This window comes from Branchiostoma lanceolatum, chromosome 5, assembly GCF_035083965.1.
Source record: "Branchiostoma lanceolatum isolate klBraLanc5 chromosome 5, klBraLanc5.hap2, whole genome shotgun sequence".
Classification (NCBI taxonomy): domain Eukaryota; kingdom Metazoa; phylum Chordata; class Leptocardii; order Amphioxiformes; family Branchiostomatidae; genus Branchiostoma; species Branchiostoma lanceolatum.
This window is the reverse complement of record NC_089726.1, coordinates 6,128,859-6,144,539: the sequence shown is the minus strand read 5'-3', so window position 1 is coordinate 6,144,539 and position 15,681 is coordinate 6,128,859. Positions and strand designations below refer to the sequence as shown.

The following is a 15,681-nucleotide window of genomic DNA, read 5'->3' as shown; positions in this document are numbered from 1 at the left end:
AGTGGAGGTGGTGAATATTTACTATTCTGGAAAAAAGAGGCCAGCCCATTTTATGATGAATTTCATGTCTAGGTGTCTTCCTCTTACACCAGGAAATACACCAGGAATATGTCTTGGAGGTAAAAGTTTTGCCCGATTGCTCACAATCTTCTTGTCATCACAGTAACGGATGTGGATGTAAGGGATTTAGCCAAGGAAATGGCTGTCAAACAAGATTTCTGGTACAGAGATGAAAAAACAGCGTGGGAACAGCTTCGACTGTAACTTTCCATGTCACCAACCCAGGAAAGTAGGATAAATCTGTAGGAATTCGCAGTAAACAACATGATTTATGAAAGAAAAGAAAACATTGCATTCTTGTTTAGGCCACACCAGTTCATTTCCTTGGTTGTTTGAATTTACATTTTAAGATGAAAATATAGAAAGCAGACATCATAAAAGTTGAGGGTAGTGAGCAAAACTTAACCATGAAGTTATATTCACTCCATAAGACTTAGATTGGCATAAACCTGGGCCTCAGGATTTGTTTTTTTATTATCCGAGAGCTAACAAATTTAATTGGTATGGCCTTAGGAAAAGTTATAACAAACCTCTGTAGAGTAGAACAGAGACCAACATTCTCGTCAGACTCTATCTACTGTCTGTAGCTGCCACATATTTGTTTAGTCTTGTCTCCCTGTACTTGACTTACACCTCCCAGCACCCTGACCTTCGGGGACCCCTGCATATCTCCAACCACTGTTCAGGCTACCGTGCATTTCTCGATAGGACGACTCTGTCAGACTGATGTCCCCCGAAATATGCATGGCTCTCCTGATCACCCATTACGATAAGTAATGAACTTGAACTTCAATGACAGCTGAGGCCCCATTGTTTGGTTGTCAGAGGTCCAAACATGGCATCCTGGCGGACGGTGATGTATAACTGGTCGCAGCTGGTCGCAGTTGATGGTTTGACAATTACGGGGGCAGCCAAACTTGGCAGAGGGATATTTCATGCCGCAGTAGGCCCTGTTTGTTTGTGTTGCGCCAATCGTGGTTGGATGACTTCATATCAGGGTTAACCTTCTCTGTGCTGCCTTACACCATAAATTATACACATTTGGTGCAAAATGGCTCCCTTGGCGTTAAGATGGTTAAATCTGTTTTCTGTGATCAATCCTGTTAGTAAGACTTAGTAATCCTGTTTATATATTTACTGGAAACTTTTGCTAATTATTTTCTGCAAAGCATTTGATGGATATGCCTGGAGATTTGTCTCACAAAAGGTTGTCTTTTGTTTAAGTTTTTCTTCAGATTAGTGATGAGATTAAATTATGATACATCAGAATGTTTATATGAATAGTTGAGGGCTATAATGAGAATGATAAATGTCAGTAATTTTAATGATGATTAAGTCTAATGATTGAAATGCTATCCATCTTTATAGCAATTAAGGGTAGGAATTGACATGTGTCAGAATCTCAATTCTCTATGAAAAGTTTGCACTCCAAATAAACCAGCCTATATAACTTGAAGGAAACTCTACTTCAGAATCTGGAAAGGATTGTACTTTTAGACAGGAAGAGAGATCCCAGTGGACCAACATCATTATTTTTTCTACAAGTACATGTGAGGAAAAGACTGTCAACATACATGTAGATTTAAATCTCACAAAAGATGTCTGCAGATTTAGCATTAAGAGTAGAGTAGAATATTAATGGTCAGGTAGGAATAGTGGAATTCAAATTTAGGCCACTCTTCATTTGATGGACATGTCTGTGGGTCATCTACTGCTCTGTAGTTGTACATCACTGGGTTGTTTTCCAATCCACATATTTGTCTAGTCTTACTTCAGTCAAAGATATCCACATTTGGTAGTGCCACCACTTCCTCTGGCAGATTATTCTACCAAGAAATCTCCTAAGATGTCAGATTTACCATTGAACTTCAAGAAAGGGTAAAGAGGTTTTCTACAACAGGAAGAAGTGTCCCTCTGGACTGTACAGTGTCCGCCCCCCATGACGCATCCATCATTGTAAGATGTCCCAGGCACAAGCCCTTCCCTTGTTGTCCTGCCAGTGTGAATCACACCAGGGACTTGGTGGTGTTTAGTCTGGCAGTGTTCCTAACATACTCCTGGACAAAGTAGACAGTTGGAGAGTACCAGGACAACGCTGACTTTAGACCTTACCTCCGCTTTTTCATCGTAAGTGTAGCGTTACCGTAGTCTTCATTGTGTGTTGTTGAACATGTGTGATCCTTATATGGTTCGGTGTATTCCCTGAATGTTGGTAGACTCCAGTTGTTTGGAGCCAACTGTGACTTTAGATTTGAAATGTTTCCAACTGTATTGTAAGTTCCCAATTGACAAGCCAGGCCTGTTTCATGTTTGCAAATGTAAGGCTGCCCCAGCATTCAACTTCAATCAAATTTCAACATTGTTTCTGTCATCAACGTGTGTGAGAAAGTGAGTCAACGTGTGTGGTTGAATGTTTGCAATCTGTAGAGTAGAGTTTTTGCGGTCCTACTTTAGATTTATGTTCAGTTTGTTTAATGTGAAACCTTGTTTTCGAGTGAGTGAGTGTGTGCTTGAATGTTTGTGATCTGAACATGGTATTGTTTCCTGAATTATGCTATATAGATCTTCTGTTCATGGTTTCTATGAAGGGTTGCTGCAGTCCTTGAGATTTATGTTCTGTTTGTTTAATGTGAAACCCTGCCATCCCTGCAGGTAGCCAGCCCAGGAGAGAGCCCCTACTGACTGACCCAGATCAGAAGAGCCAAGGTAAGCATCAACCAGGATCAGACTAATTGTGTTGTTTGGACAAGAAAGTTACACAAATGTCGTTAATTTAGGAGAGATGGGACTTGGACAGGTTTTGCTGACTCAGGTTTGATTGTTGGCTCGGTAGTCCTTTTTGTACTGGTAGTGGTAACCTCACTGAGGCTATTAAAGACCACATGTCTACTCAGAGATTAGATGAAGAAAAACGTATCTCGTTTGGTGCATCATAGTCTGAAGCTGGCTTGATCCGAAGTGATCCCCAAAAGCTAAGTTACCATGATCACATGTACTTTTTAGTTTCCAGAAGATTGTCAACTTAGGTATTTTCTATTACTTTCATTTCCCTTTCATATTTTCTTAATCTGTTATTTGTCTAGTTATCTTCTCTTTTTCTTTGATGTTTCAACAGAGGTGCTGTCAAAATTTTCATGTTGTAGGGTCTACATCTTATCCAACATCCTTGGCCTTTGTGAATAGGATAGGCTATTTTCTAAGATTTATTTTAAGACAGCAAAACCTAACCCCTGTGATCCAATGAGGTAGCAGTTTCCTTCCCAAGAGAGCTTCCTTGGCACTTTTCCCTGACCTTACCACCAGGGTGGAGGGCTAGGGACTGATTGTCTTATCAGCTACATGTATAGAGCTACAGCTATACAGGTTAGGTAACCTGTATTAGCTGTAGATTCATAATCATTAGGATTATTCTTTAGGCCAAGAAAACAAAGCAGAAGTTGGTATTAAAATCACCCCCGATCAAACAAATTTCCATCCCAGGACTGAGGGACGGGTCCTGGAGACAGCCCTGGTTTGTGATGTTCTGAGATCTCCGCACTCATGATTCCTTCTTGAGATATCAGTACACCAAGCACATCCTCAGATGGTTATCTCTCCATCCTGCTGGGTATCAGACTGGAAAACTTGCAAGATAAGGGATACTGATACTTTCTGAGGAAGTGGGCGGATTGGGACGCTAAGGAAGTGGAGAGTTTATACAGGAAATACTATAGCCTATATGATATTAGCCAATTATCCTCATTGTTACTCCAATTAAGTATGGAAACCAAGTTCTCTCTAGTAACAATTATACTGGTTAATCTCACAAATTAAAGGTGCACTGTTAATGGTAATCTCCAAGCCGGTTCGGCTCATTCTCAGGCTCTCTTTACATTATACTTTTGCCGTCAGCGCCACTGGCGTCAGCGCCACTGGCGACAGCGGGAACCCCGTGTAAAGACAATTCCCGTCGACGTAGTCCCGCTGTCAACAAATTTTCTCCCGTCAGCTTCGAAGCCGTCGCCCGTCAGCACAGCGGGAGTCCCCGTCAACTTCAAACTCCGTCTAAAGAGAATACGTCGGGCTCGCGTCAGCGGGAGTCAGGGTTTCGGCGATTAGCATAAAGCACGCGTTGATTAGCCTACTGTAAGTCTACTTAGATCCCCGGTATATATATGGAGAGAGAGATTCGCGGGATCCGCGGCGACTTTTGTGCCGTGGATTCATTTCCCCGCGGATATATTTATCGTACTTGTGCCCCCCTCCCCACATTTACGAGTGATGAGCATGGAATATCTACACATAAACAAGGCTAAAGCATTGTAGTTTAATACGGGCGGGGAGACGCCGTCTACCGTTGTACAATCATACAATTTCGTTTCTTGCTTTTGTTATGCTTACGCCCGATACTTTCTACAAGATGGCGAAATGCAAGCACCGCAGGTGTCTGTCAGATTTCCGGGCGGTGTGTCTAGAGACGTCGCGACAGCGGCCTCCGACAGCGGGAAATTTCGCCGCTGACGCGAAAAACGTAATGTAAACTGCGCCTCAGTTAGTCTGTATAACGCAAACTCCAGCTGTCCGGGGGTTTCTCTCCCCTCCTGTGAGGCGGTTACAGGGCGGCGAGCGGCCACAGGAGGTTTGATTGAATTCAGGCTAATTCTCAGTGTTTTATGCCTTTTTTTGACAAATTTTGTACTCTTTTCTAGTACATGATGTATTGCACTTTTCAACAGTTTGCCAAAGGATTTGTCTGCAGATGTAGGAGGAGGTAAGCTGATAAGAAAGTGCAATATTTATGTTTAAGAAAAGAATGCTAGATGTTGCTAAAAAAGGTTTAACAACACTGAAAACGAGCTGAATCTTTACATCTGCTTGGAGATTGCTGAATTTACATTGAATGAACATTGTGGTACCCAATTCTTTAGCGGCCTCAGGAAGTCTGATTTTTTGTGTGTGCTCAAATAATGCTTTTTTCTGTTGGCATATCAGTATTAGTCCGGGCAAGCCACCCGATATTATGATCAGCAGTTTTATTGCACTCTGTTTCTGGTGACCACGCATCTGCTTGGAGAAATAAATCCACCAGTGCAGGGACATTGTGTTATGTGATACCCAATTCTTCAAACTGATGCTGACAATCTAATCTGGGATTGCTGAACCTTAACATAAGATGCCAGCCAGGATGATGAATGAAGATGGCATGGCCCTACAGGACAAGGGACATTAAACAGAACATTTACCCACAGACCTCATCCTTTTGACCACATACACTTGGGCTTCACAGAAGAAATGTTTCTTATTTTCTCTGCTGAGGAATATAAATTTAACCAGTATTCCACAGCTTAGCATAACATGCTAAGGGCTCCCTTGGAAATCATCCCTATATTGCTTAAGGGACTACCCATGCATGACATTGTGTATCCTAGACTGAAAAATAAGTAAATAAACAAACAGATGCAAATGAAAAGACTTGGCCTTGTTGACATCCTGTAACATTGTGCCTTATTTAAGCTTATAAGGGTCTAGCTATTGAAGTCAAGAAGAAAATACAAACAAGCAGTGAAGTTGAAATGTGAACAAAAGTTCAATGTGGACAAAAGTGCAAATGATATTCTATACGTTAGCTTGTAATTGTACAAAGATTGATATTATATCTACATTAATTTTGATTATGAAAATTCATATTATGTAATTGTATGTACCATATATAAAAATTGATACTGTACGCGCATCTAATTGTAATCCTACATATTATGTCCCAAATCATAGATTTAATCGTAGTGCTCGCCATGGCTTAATATTTCATACAGTTAATCCAACTGGTATACAGAGAATGCGGGTCCGCCGTGCTCCTATGTCTCCTCCTCTCTGATTGGTCCAGCCATGAGAGGCCCTAAAAGGAGTTGCCATTATGCGTCAGACTCATTATAGATTCAGTGACCTCACTACCGCATAGCCGATGATGGGTGCATGGAGGAGGGACGATCTGTCAGTTATTCTGCGATGAGGTGACTCATGTCTCCCTAGCCTGCGCTCTCTTCGTTTTCTCATCTGATTATTCTTGGAAATAGTGACTGTTCCGCTGCGGTGGATATAAGGATACGGTCGTCTGTTTTCCCGGCATTTATGCAAGCAACGTTTGTTGGAATAGAAGGTAAGGAAAGAGATTCAGGTTTGTTGTAAACCCATCTCTGGGATATATTTCTCCTTGTCTGTATGTATGTCCTAGTCGTTACATCATGTATGATATCGTCATATTTTTCACACTCGCTTGACACGGTGACATTTGGGGATAGAGGGGTCAAACCGGTCATTAGTAGCGGAAGTCATCTTTATCGCTTCACTGTCCTATGATGACGGTTTGGTGCAAATTTATCTGTTTAAAAAGGACTAGATTTTAAGCAAGAAAACATGCTTATTCGCATGGGGCATTTACTGATGATGTGAGGTAACGATTACGGCACCGTTTCTAATCGAAGAATTTATGTTGGTGAGGATTTGACGTATGGATAGTTTATTGGCTATCAAAGTGAACCCATCAGGCTTGTCACAGTACCTTGATTTGTTTCATTCCCATCTTCTTGGACTGTTCCGACGTAATTAAAGCATGGAATCTCGGCCTGTTATCGCTGCTTCGAACTGTGTCACCATTGGCTGAGCTTGTAATCTCGTATTGATCCGAAGAAATCACGCCATAATTCGTGCTGTTTTATTTATTATATGGCCCAAATGGTGGCATTGATTTCTGTTGTAAGTGTTGGGAGAAAAAAATAAATCAACATTTGTGTCCTACATTATTGTTTAATGATAATGTAATGCATGATGTATAAGAAAGCTACACTTAAATTGTTCATGGCAAAGCCAGAAAAATTTTATACCTGTAAAATCTGTCTGATGGGTCAAGGTGGCATTTGCGTTGCAAGTCTTAGGAGACAAAAAAAAAATGTGTTAAAACAGTTATGCGTCAAAGTTGTCTAGAGCAAAGCCAGAAATTCTATAACTGTAAAATTTACATATCTCTGTTGGGTCATTGGCATTGCACACACTACATTTGACCGTGCACTTTCAGTAGTCTGGGGGGGCCATTTGTGATTATGCCCAATTTTGCTGCTGCACCTGTTTCTGAGCCGCCTGGCTTGAGTGATGGGGAGGGAGGGTCCCAAGCCGAATTATATCTATAATTATACTGAACAGGAGTGCCTTTGTATGTATATCTCAGCTGGAGTGTACATGTGTGTGTGTCTTTCCCAATATGGGCCATGCAATAAACATGCATACACAACAAGAATGTTAAATACCCGGGGTCCCCGTACCACTGCACTTGTGTTCACGATTCTCGTATCAAAATTATGCATAGGTATCTGACATTATTCACTCAATGCGTGTTACTATAGGACAGAAAATAGAATTCTTATTCATGCGTACTGATATTGGTAAAATCAAATATTGCTTACAGTCCTATATATTGGATATGGAAGTGTTATAGGGTGTGCAGGGATAGATATCTGATGTTTTATGCATGCGGTGTAATGGAGATCTATCCCTGGGGCAGATCGGGAAGGCAGTAGAATATGTGGGGCCTGTGCAGGGATCTGCTACAAAATCAGCCAATTCCGGTCCCCTGACCCAATTTCAGTAATATTTCTGCATTCTGTGGAAATACATCACAATATTTCTTATGCAAAAAAAGCACCAATCGGTTCCTGCATACCTCGGTGCACTGATGAGAATATATTAGTTATTGATTTTATTACATGTAGAATCAATAAAAAAGAAGATTTAGGCCTCATGTTTCTCATGGCAGCACAGGGTAGCTGGTGGGGAAATTCGTACGCCAGTGTGCGGACCAATCAGAAGAAATCAGGCCAGTTGTTTATTACCGTTTCCCCCATCTATTTGCAGCGAATGCGTGTGCTTCTCGCTGGGCAGTGTCTCTGTCTTTTCCTCACTCAATAAAACATGAATAATTTAGCTGTGGGGAGGGCCGAAGGCCTCCAACAAGTAGGACGGAGATTAGGTGATAAAAAAGATGATCCCTTCGAAATTAGACATTCCATCAAGGGACGCTCGAAAAGATATGATAACTTTCTGGAGTCAGCTGGGGTTGAGGTCTTCTGACTCATTTCTGAAGATTTTCATACGGTTAGAATGAGATGATTTGATATTATGTCGGCGACAGGAAACACTGCATTGTTGAACCTCGTTGAATAATTTAGATTTCCTGCTTGTGAGGTGTGGTGGTGGGTGGAGAGTGATGGTATCTTGTAGGTTTATTACGTGATGTATGGCCGTCTACTGCTTTTCTCAGGGCCAGGTCTGGAAGATCATGGGCCTGACAAGGCTGTGTTAAAATGGGGGAGAAAGGGATACTGTAGATAGAGAGAAGAAGGGAGAGAGAGGGAGGGAGGGAGGGAGAGAGAGAGAGAGAGAGAGAGAGAGAGAGAGAGAGAGAGAGAGGGAAAAAGGGGAGGGAGAGAGGAAGAGGAGGGGGGAGAAAGAGTAGGGGGAAGAGAGGAAGGGAGAGAAAGAGAGGGAGTGAAAGGAGGAGGAAAATTTTACTAGCTAGTTATCCTTCATTCTTCCTGTAATCTCCAAGCAGATGTTGGGAGGGTAGATTGTCATGTACAGTATTTGGACTAACCGCAGGAAAATGGAGAAGTTAGAAAAAGTTACCTTTCCTCACTTGATGATCTGTTTGCCTTTCTGTCTTGTTCGTCCCTTCATTATTCGTCATTTCATTATTGCAAGTTCACAAAATAAGATTTCATGGGAAAAGATCTGACTGAACAGGATGGCAGTTTGCATTTGAATTTTCTACTGGGGCTCATATATTATTAATTCAGCTGAAATGCTTTGATCTCTGAAAGTGTCAGGACTAATATGAACAAAGCTTGATAACTATTGCTCCATGACACTGAGGGTTAATCTAAATAAATGATTTGTCCTATTGCAAGGATGCCTGATCAAAAGGTACATGTAAAGACTACATGTAAAGGGAGGTGTGCTTCTTTTGTAGGTTTACACTTTATGTACATGATATTGTGTATTTCGTTTGGTTGGATGTCCTCTGTGGTTTCAAAAGAACTGAAACAGAAACTGTGTTGTAAGACAAACTGTAGTGAATCAGCATTTTGTTATGGTAAGATTGAAGTTAGTTTCGCATTTGTAATCATAATACTGTTCACCTCAGATTTGGTAAAATCCTAGAAACCTTAATCTCTGACAAATTACTGAAGACAAATATCTCCACAACTCTATGACAGAAATTAAGTTACCATAATCATGATGATAATGCCAGGAGAAGCACACTCTTTTAAATGGCATTTCAAAATCAACTGTTGTTCATTCAGTTGAAATGCCACACATCCAACATTGTGTGGTTGAAACTTGGGAAATGACTGTCTAAATTTCAATTGACCAGTATACTAGTGCTTTTCACTAGAGTCAGATATCAATTTCTTTACTTCTTTGATGATGGTTAGACATCCAGGTAAACATAGTCATTAGCAATAGTTCAACTCTCATGTGCGTAATGCCATACATTGTTGTACCAGTTATAATTGTCTCGCAATAAAGTTTTCTCTTCTTCTTCTTCTTCTTCTTCTTGTAAAGATGATTGAATCCCAACAACTGTATAAGATTTCTTCTGGACGTTTTGATTGACATCCAACACTCTTCTTCAGCATCACTCATAAGGTTGATTGACCAAAAGTGACCCTTCATTGAAAATGGCTTTCAAAAATAAAAATGATCTATGTTTTCCCCCCAGAGTTGAAAGTATTTTTCTCTCTCCTACTTTATGTGTTGTACAATTTCACCTGGCAGGGCACACATGGTTGGGTGCCCAGAAGTGACCCAGCATTGACCCCATGTCCTGGTTATGATGGGATAGAAATGATAACCCATGTCCTAATGGCTTCTTTATATCTCACAGTAACATCTGGCCGGTATCTTTCTCAGATTACACTTCTGTTGGTAGTATCTGTCTGGCTATGTGCTTGGAATCAGTACTGTAACTGGTAATGGAATACAAACATTCTAGAAGGAGATAGCCCTTACTCAGTTGCTGTGTACAAATAGGTAAATACACCAGCAGTGTGAATGAAACATTAAACTTGACATGTAAATGATACGTTAAACTCAACATACTTACTAAGTGAATTCATTTGTATCCACTTGTTTGTTTGTATGGAGAGTTGTGGGAGACCTTACAAAAATCACTGTACTTTTGTTGTGTAAATAAACCTGTACAAGTGACCACCTCTACATAAGGACTACCTGGCCAAGGTGACCACATTTTGGTGGTCCCTTAGATAAGTCTTCCCATGAACACAAGCATCAAGAATCCTGTCTACAGAGTACAGTGACCACCTGTCCACATAGACCAAATTTGATTGGTCCCCTGTGTGGACTTCTTGGGCAGTTTTGACTGTTGATGAAATGCCTCTGATTTTCCAGTTAAATTCATTGCCTATTGAAGGTTGCCTTGATAGATTATTTATAAAGTTATTTTATTTTCAGTCTCTGAGACAGCAGTTGTACCATTTCTTTCTTGGACTGTATCATTACTTGTTGATCAAACAGTGATATCATTATCATGATAATCTCTTAATGACGTGTTGATAACACCCTGTTATCAACTCCTCTATCATTTGTTTGCAGTCAATCAGCAAAATCTGACAACGAGTTGCTAATTGTTCAGGATTCTGCACCAATTATAGGACACTTGAGCACTAGGGGCTTGAGAAGCACAATGGTTTCTGTAGTCATTGTTAATTATCACATATATTTGAAGATGCATCATTGTTAAGGTCAGCTGTTGTTATAAGGTACACACTCACCTCTGTATCTTTGGAGGGCCACACTTTATTTAACGCTATAAGGACATTCAGAGTTCCCAAACAGAATTATGTCCTTCAAGCAAATAAATTGCATTAATTATAGTAATGAATAGATGGTGCATAGATTTTGGTGTTGCAAGGAGAGATAGCATGCAAGAAAAGGTCATCGTAATTAGTGGCAACTTATCAGCAGCTTTTCATCTTGTTATTTGTGTTTATTCAGAAGAATTAGTGTTATTGTCTACATGGATGGGGAGGGCAATTAGTGAATTTTAGAATGATTTGAAAGATTTCATAACTGCTTAACATTATACTCTTCTGGGAAATGGTAAATTTTAATGATACTTCCTTGGGCAATTTTGGTACTGTGACTACACTATGCCTACATGTCCATAGAAACTATTCTGCTGTTAAAGCCTACTGTATGATTTAGCCTGATATTATTCTGAGTAGGCGGCTAGTGAAACTGTAAAATTCAGGAAATCCAGGGCAGTGAACTCTCGGGGGACTCGGGAAATGGTTTGTAAATTATTCAGGAGCATGAGTCATAACTGACTGGATCCATATTGATCTTTTGGATGGAAGTAAGCCAGGATGACAGCCAGTGACAGGATGGGAAGACTATGCTTCAGTGAAACATACATTTGTAAAAATACTCAAGTACCTGCATCTTGTAATTTCCCGCATAAACTGAAAAACGAGATAGAACAATTGAAGAGTTGTAATTTTGCAGGCCCCCCAAAATATCTCCAAGGATTGGTGTTATGGTAATGTATGAACTGTTGAGACTATTTTCAGAATGATATTCCAATGTTGCTATGTAATTTAGTGCCAAAGATTGCTGATGTGAGCTTGGCTCATACAGACAATTTGGCCCCACCTATACTGTTAAGTCATTTGCCTTTGTGTAAAGTCATTTACTTTATGGTTGGAGGGAAAGTGAGGTTTTCGCTGTGTTCTAAACTCATGGTTGAAAGAATTATGAAGTACAGTAGTCATTACAAAGGAGATGTATTGGCGTGTCACGAATTCGCAGCAGAGAGGTTACTGCAAAAAATATAAAATAAAACCTGCAAAATTTCCAAATTTACAGTCATCTTTGGAGTTGCAAGCAATCTTATCAAATTCATCATCATTATCACTGAATTCTTATCAAATTCATTACAGCAATGTTATGAAATTCATCATCATCCTTGATGCAATATTTTTATCAAATTGCAATAAATGTTAACTCTGGCAATCAGGAATATCGGAGTTTGGAGAAAAATAGTACATGGTGCCAGGAAAACACATCACTCATTGGTCCAACGGAAGTGGTATTGCTGACTGTCCTTCAGGAAATTGGAACTGACATATAATTTGTATAAATAGTGGGGAGAAGTTGCCAGCAGATTCTAATCTTTACAGACGCTCAGAAGAATTCTTGGTCAAAGTCACATCTGTGGATGCCACTTATTAATAAGCAAAGAAACATTGAAGATATGGAAACCTTGCTTTAAAGCTAAATGGATTCAAATGAGAAAGAAAGGATTTTATCACAAACAAGGAAAGATTACAAGAACATTGACAGAAAAAGCACAGTCAAGAACAAATAAAAAATTTATACTAAAAAAAAAGGACTGAAATTTTTGACATTTGAAATTAAACCCCTTCGTCCCACCCTTCATGATCTGAAAATAGGCAAGAAATCCTCTATCGTGAAGCTTTCTTATATGATTGAAAAACATAAAGCACTGTTAGAGAGAAATCCCACTGTAATGAAAAGAATGTAACGAACACATAAATTGACTATGGAGACATATTTCGCTGAGATCTGTGCTGTTTTTCTGAACCCTCGTATTGATTTGCCATCCTCAGCACATCAGCAGGGACACATTATCGGTTTAGAGCGTCAGAAAACAGCTTAGGGAGGCTCCATCGCACCAAGGAGGTTAGAGGCCGCCCACCGTAGGGCGAGGAACGCTCACGGTTCGATAGTGGATGTTTTTGGCTCCTGTTCTGCGACCTCCCTCAGGCAAGCGATAAGAAGTTCATTTGTAGGATTCCTGAGACTGCCTCACTTGTGGGAACGTCTGGTCGGACCCCAGAGTGTGGAAATATCAGACCTATTTTGGAAGGAGAGTGTAGGAGGATTTACACATCTGTTTAGACGAGGGCCTGCATGGGGGTTCCAAGTATGCTTTACAGTAAATTCGTGATGACCGACTACACTAAATCCAAAATTATGTAAATTTGTAGGTTACACTTTCCATTAAATCAGAGCAGTCGCTAACAAACTATGCAGAATTAGAATAGCTGATTTCTCTGTATGGAAAACGGCATGCAGACCCTTGTATATCGGACCCGAAGGAGCTAGCCAGGTTACTCTATGCAGCCTATAACAATAATCATGTTAAAGATTTCCAATATCTCTGAGGTGCGACCTTAGTGTGTCGTAAGAAACATCAATATTTTGCTGAGTCAGGAGAAATTAGGTGTAATTTTCCTTCTGTCTTCAGGTGTTTGATAGATTTTTTATCACACCTTGGAGGATCAGCATGTATTCAGCACATGCTTGGAAGGCCTTTATCTTATTAGTATGCGCATATGAATGTGCTTGAGTATGTTTGAGTGAGATAGGATCACCTACACTCCCACCTGTGCTCCAGGGTATTCAGTTCTAAGAAGAAATAGGCTGACATGGATCATGGGACGGGGATTGGGGAGGATTGCTATGATTTTTACAAGTCAAAAAGTGAGACAAGAAAGACAAGGCGCAAGTATTCATGTACAGATTGGCACAATACAAATAAAGAACCAAAACAAAATTAAGACTCACTACATTCTTCAACTGTGTTACACCATGTTAAGAATTTACCTGTTTCAAAAATACATCATTTTCAAGCACGTTTGTTTGAATGAGTGGACTTGTATATATGTAGGTTCCCCTTGAACCTTGGCGAATGCCCCACAAGTATGTAATGGTAGCACTGCAAGAGACAAATTCTTTTGTTCGTCAGCGAAAGTTAAACCCAAACAATATCATTCCTGCAGCATGTGTTAAACAAAAACAAGACCCTGTTTTTACATTGTCAATGAGCTTTGGCAAACTCACAGCATGAAAAGTATTGTATAGTACAGGTTCATGATCAAACGACTATTGGACCCGATGTATTTGACTCTTGTGAGAGGCGGATTTCTTTTGCTCATTCAGCGAAACTTAAATGGTTAAACCCAAACACTTTTATTCCTGTGGTATGTGTTAAGGCCACACCAACTTAATCTTATGGATGACATCCGCGCGCGCATTGATTTTCGCCTGTTGTCAAAAAAAAAAAAAAAAAATCACCTCCTCCAAGGCTACACAGAACTCCGGAACTTGCCGACTTTTGCAACAATGAGAGACATGGGAGAGGAATTGAGGGATTGGCAGAGGGATTTGTGAGCGTAAACCATGGAATGCTTAATATGGAGTTCAATGCCATGTATGTTGAAACTGCCCTTATGGGTGTATATGAGTATTCTCATCACAGTCATATATCATCCACAGTCCTTTGAGCCAAATACCTTCTAATAGTCTGCTATGATGAACAAGACAACCTACATGTACTCTCCAAGCAGAGGAGTGGGTCCGGCAGGTTTTTGGCGTGTTTTTAGGCGTTTTTTCCGGGCTTTCTACTTTGTCATGGTATTTTTGTCTCTATTTATAGAGAGAGTACCTACATGTATCTCCTATAAATAAACTGTGTTCTGTGGTTCAATTTGCAATACCAGCTTTGTACTAGTAGCCCTGTGGTTTAGCAGCATTTTTTTTTTTGCAGGATTTTTCTTTTTTTCGCCCGCGCGCATTAGTTTTGGGGTCTCCAGAGGATGTCATCCATAAAATCAAGTTGGTGTGGCCTAAACAAAAAACACAAAACCCTGTTTTTACATGCTCAATGATCTTTGGCAAACTCACAGCTTGAAAAGTATTATATGGCACAGGTTCATGATGTTACGACTATCGGATCTGATGTATGTGACTCTTGCGGCATGTGTTAAGCCAAAACAAAAGCCTGTTTTTAAATTGTCTGTGATCCTTGGCAGAGATGTGTATAGTAAACACCAGTGCCTACATCTGGGCTAGGTTAGGCAGGGGTAGGCGGGTGGTTCTGATGTGATACTCTACACCTGGGTAAATCACAGGAGAGCAGTTGGGTGCCACGCTCACAACTTCACACCTACAGGCTCTGTCTGTCTTGTAACTGCTAATCAGGACCTGCATTTCTTCTAGCAATGTACCAGATTTAAGGTAAGGGATATTCTTCCTCTTGGCTTGGCTTGGCTTTGCTGACGAAGATTGAGTAAAACACAACAGTTGGGTGCCAAGCTCACAACTCTACACCTGAACTAGGGACTCTGTGAACTGCTGATAAAAGTGACGTTTCAAGCCTCTTAACGCTTAATCTTAAAGGTTCATCAACTGACTCAACTTAGGGATGGGGTGGAACGTTTTTATGTGCCAGGCTAGCTGTGAAAGGATCTACAAACACTCTGTCTAAGTACTGCTAATTGTCAAATTTCATGGATGTAAGATTTAAGGTAGGTCAAGTTCACAAGGTCTAGCCTCTCAACACTTAATCTTAAAGTTTCATGGTTCAACTAAGGAGAGAAATTTTCTATGTGCCAGGCTAACAAAGCATCTACAAACTTGTTGTCTACTGCTAGTAATAGTGGAGTTTCTTTGGTACTTAATTAAGGTAGGTTGTTAAAGTTCCCAAGGTCTGGTCTCTTAACACATTATCATAGAGTCTTATCAACTGACTTTGAGATTGGGAAA

At 40.3% G+C, this 15,681-nt stretch overlaps 1 protein-coding gene across 13 annotated transcripts in view; it reads left to right on the top strand.

Moving 5' to 3' along the window:
* The window catches only part of LOC136434634 (neuronal cell adhesion molecule-like), a 94,904-nt gene that overhangs the window by 32,002 nt on the left and 47,221 nt on the right, over positions 1-15,681 (top strand). For 9 of the 13 annotated variants that reach the window (XM_066427560.1, XM_066427558.1, XM_066427556.1 and 6 more), the window contains exon 2: positions 2,713-2,766. The exons of 1 other annotated variant lie outside the window; for it this stretch is intronic. The gene's annotated coding sequence lies outside the window, so the exon portion shown is untranslated. Of the gene's footprint in view, positions 1-2,066; positions 2,188-2,712; positions 2,767-5,996; positions 6,197-15,035; positions 15,154-15,681 lie in introns of those variants that run through there. 3 more of the 13 variants (XM_066427548.1, XM_066427549.1, XM_066427551.1) reach the window with 3 other exon arrangements.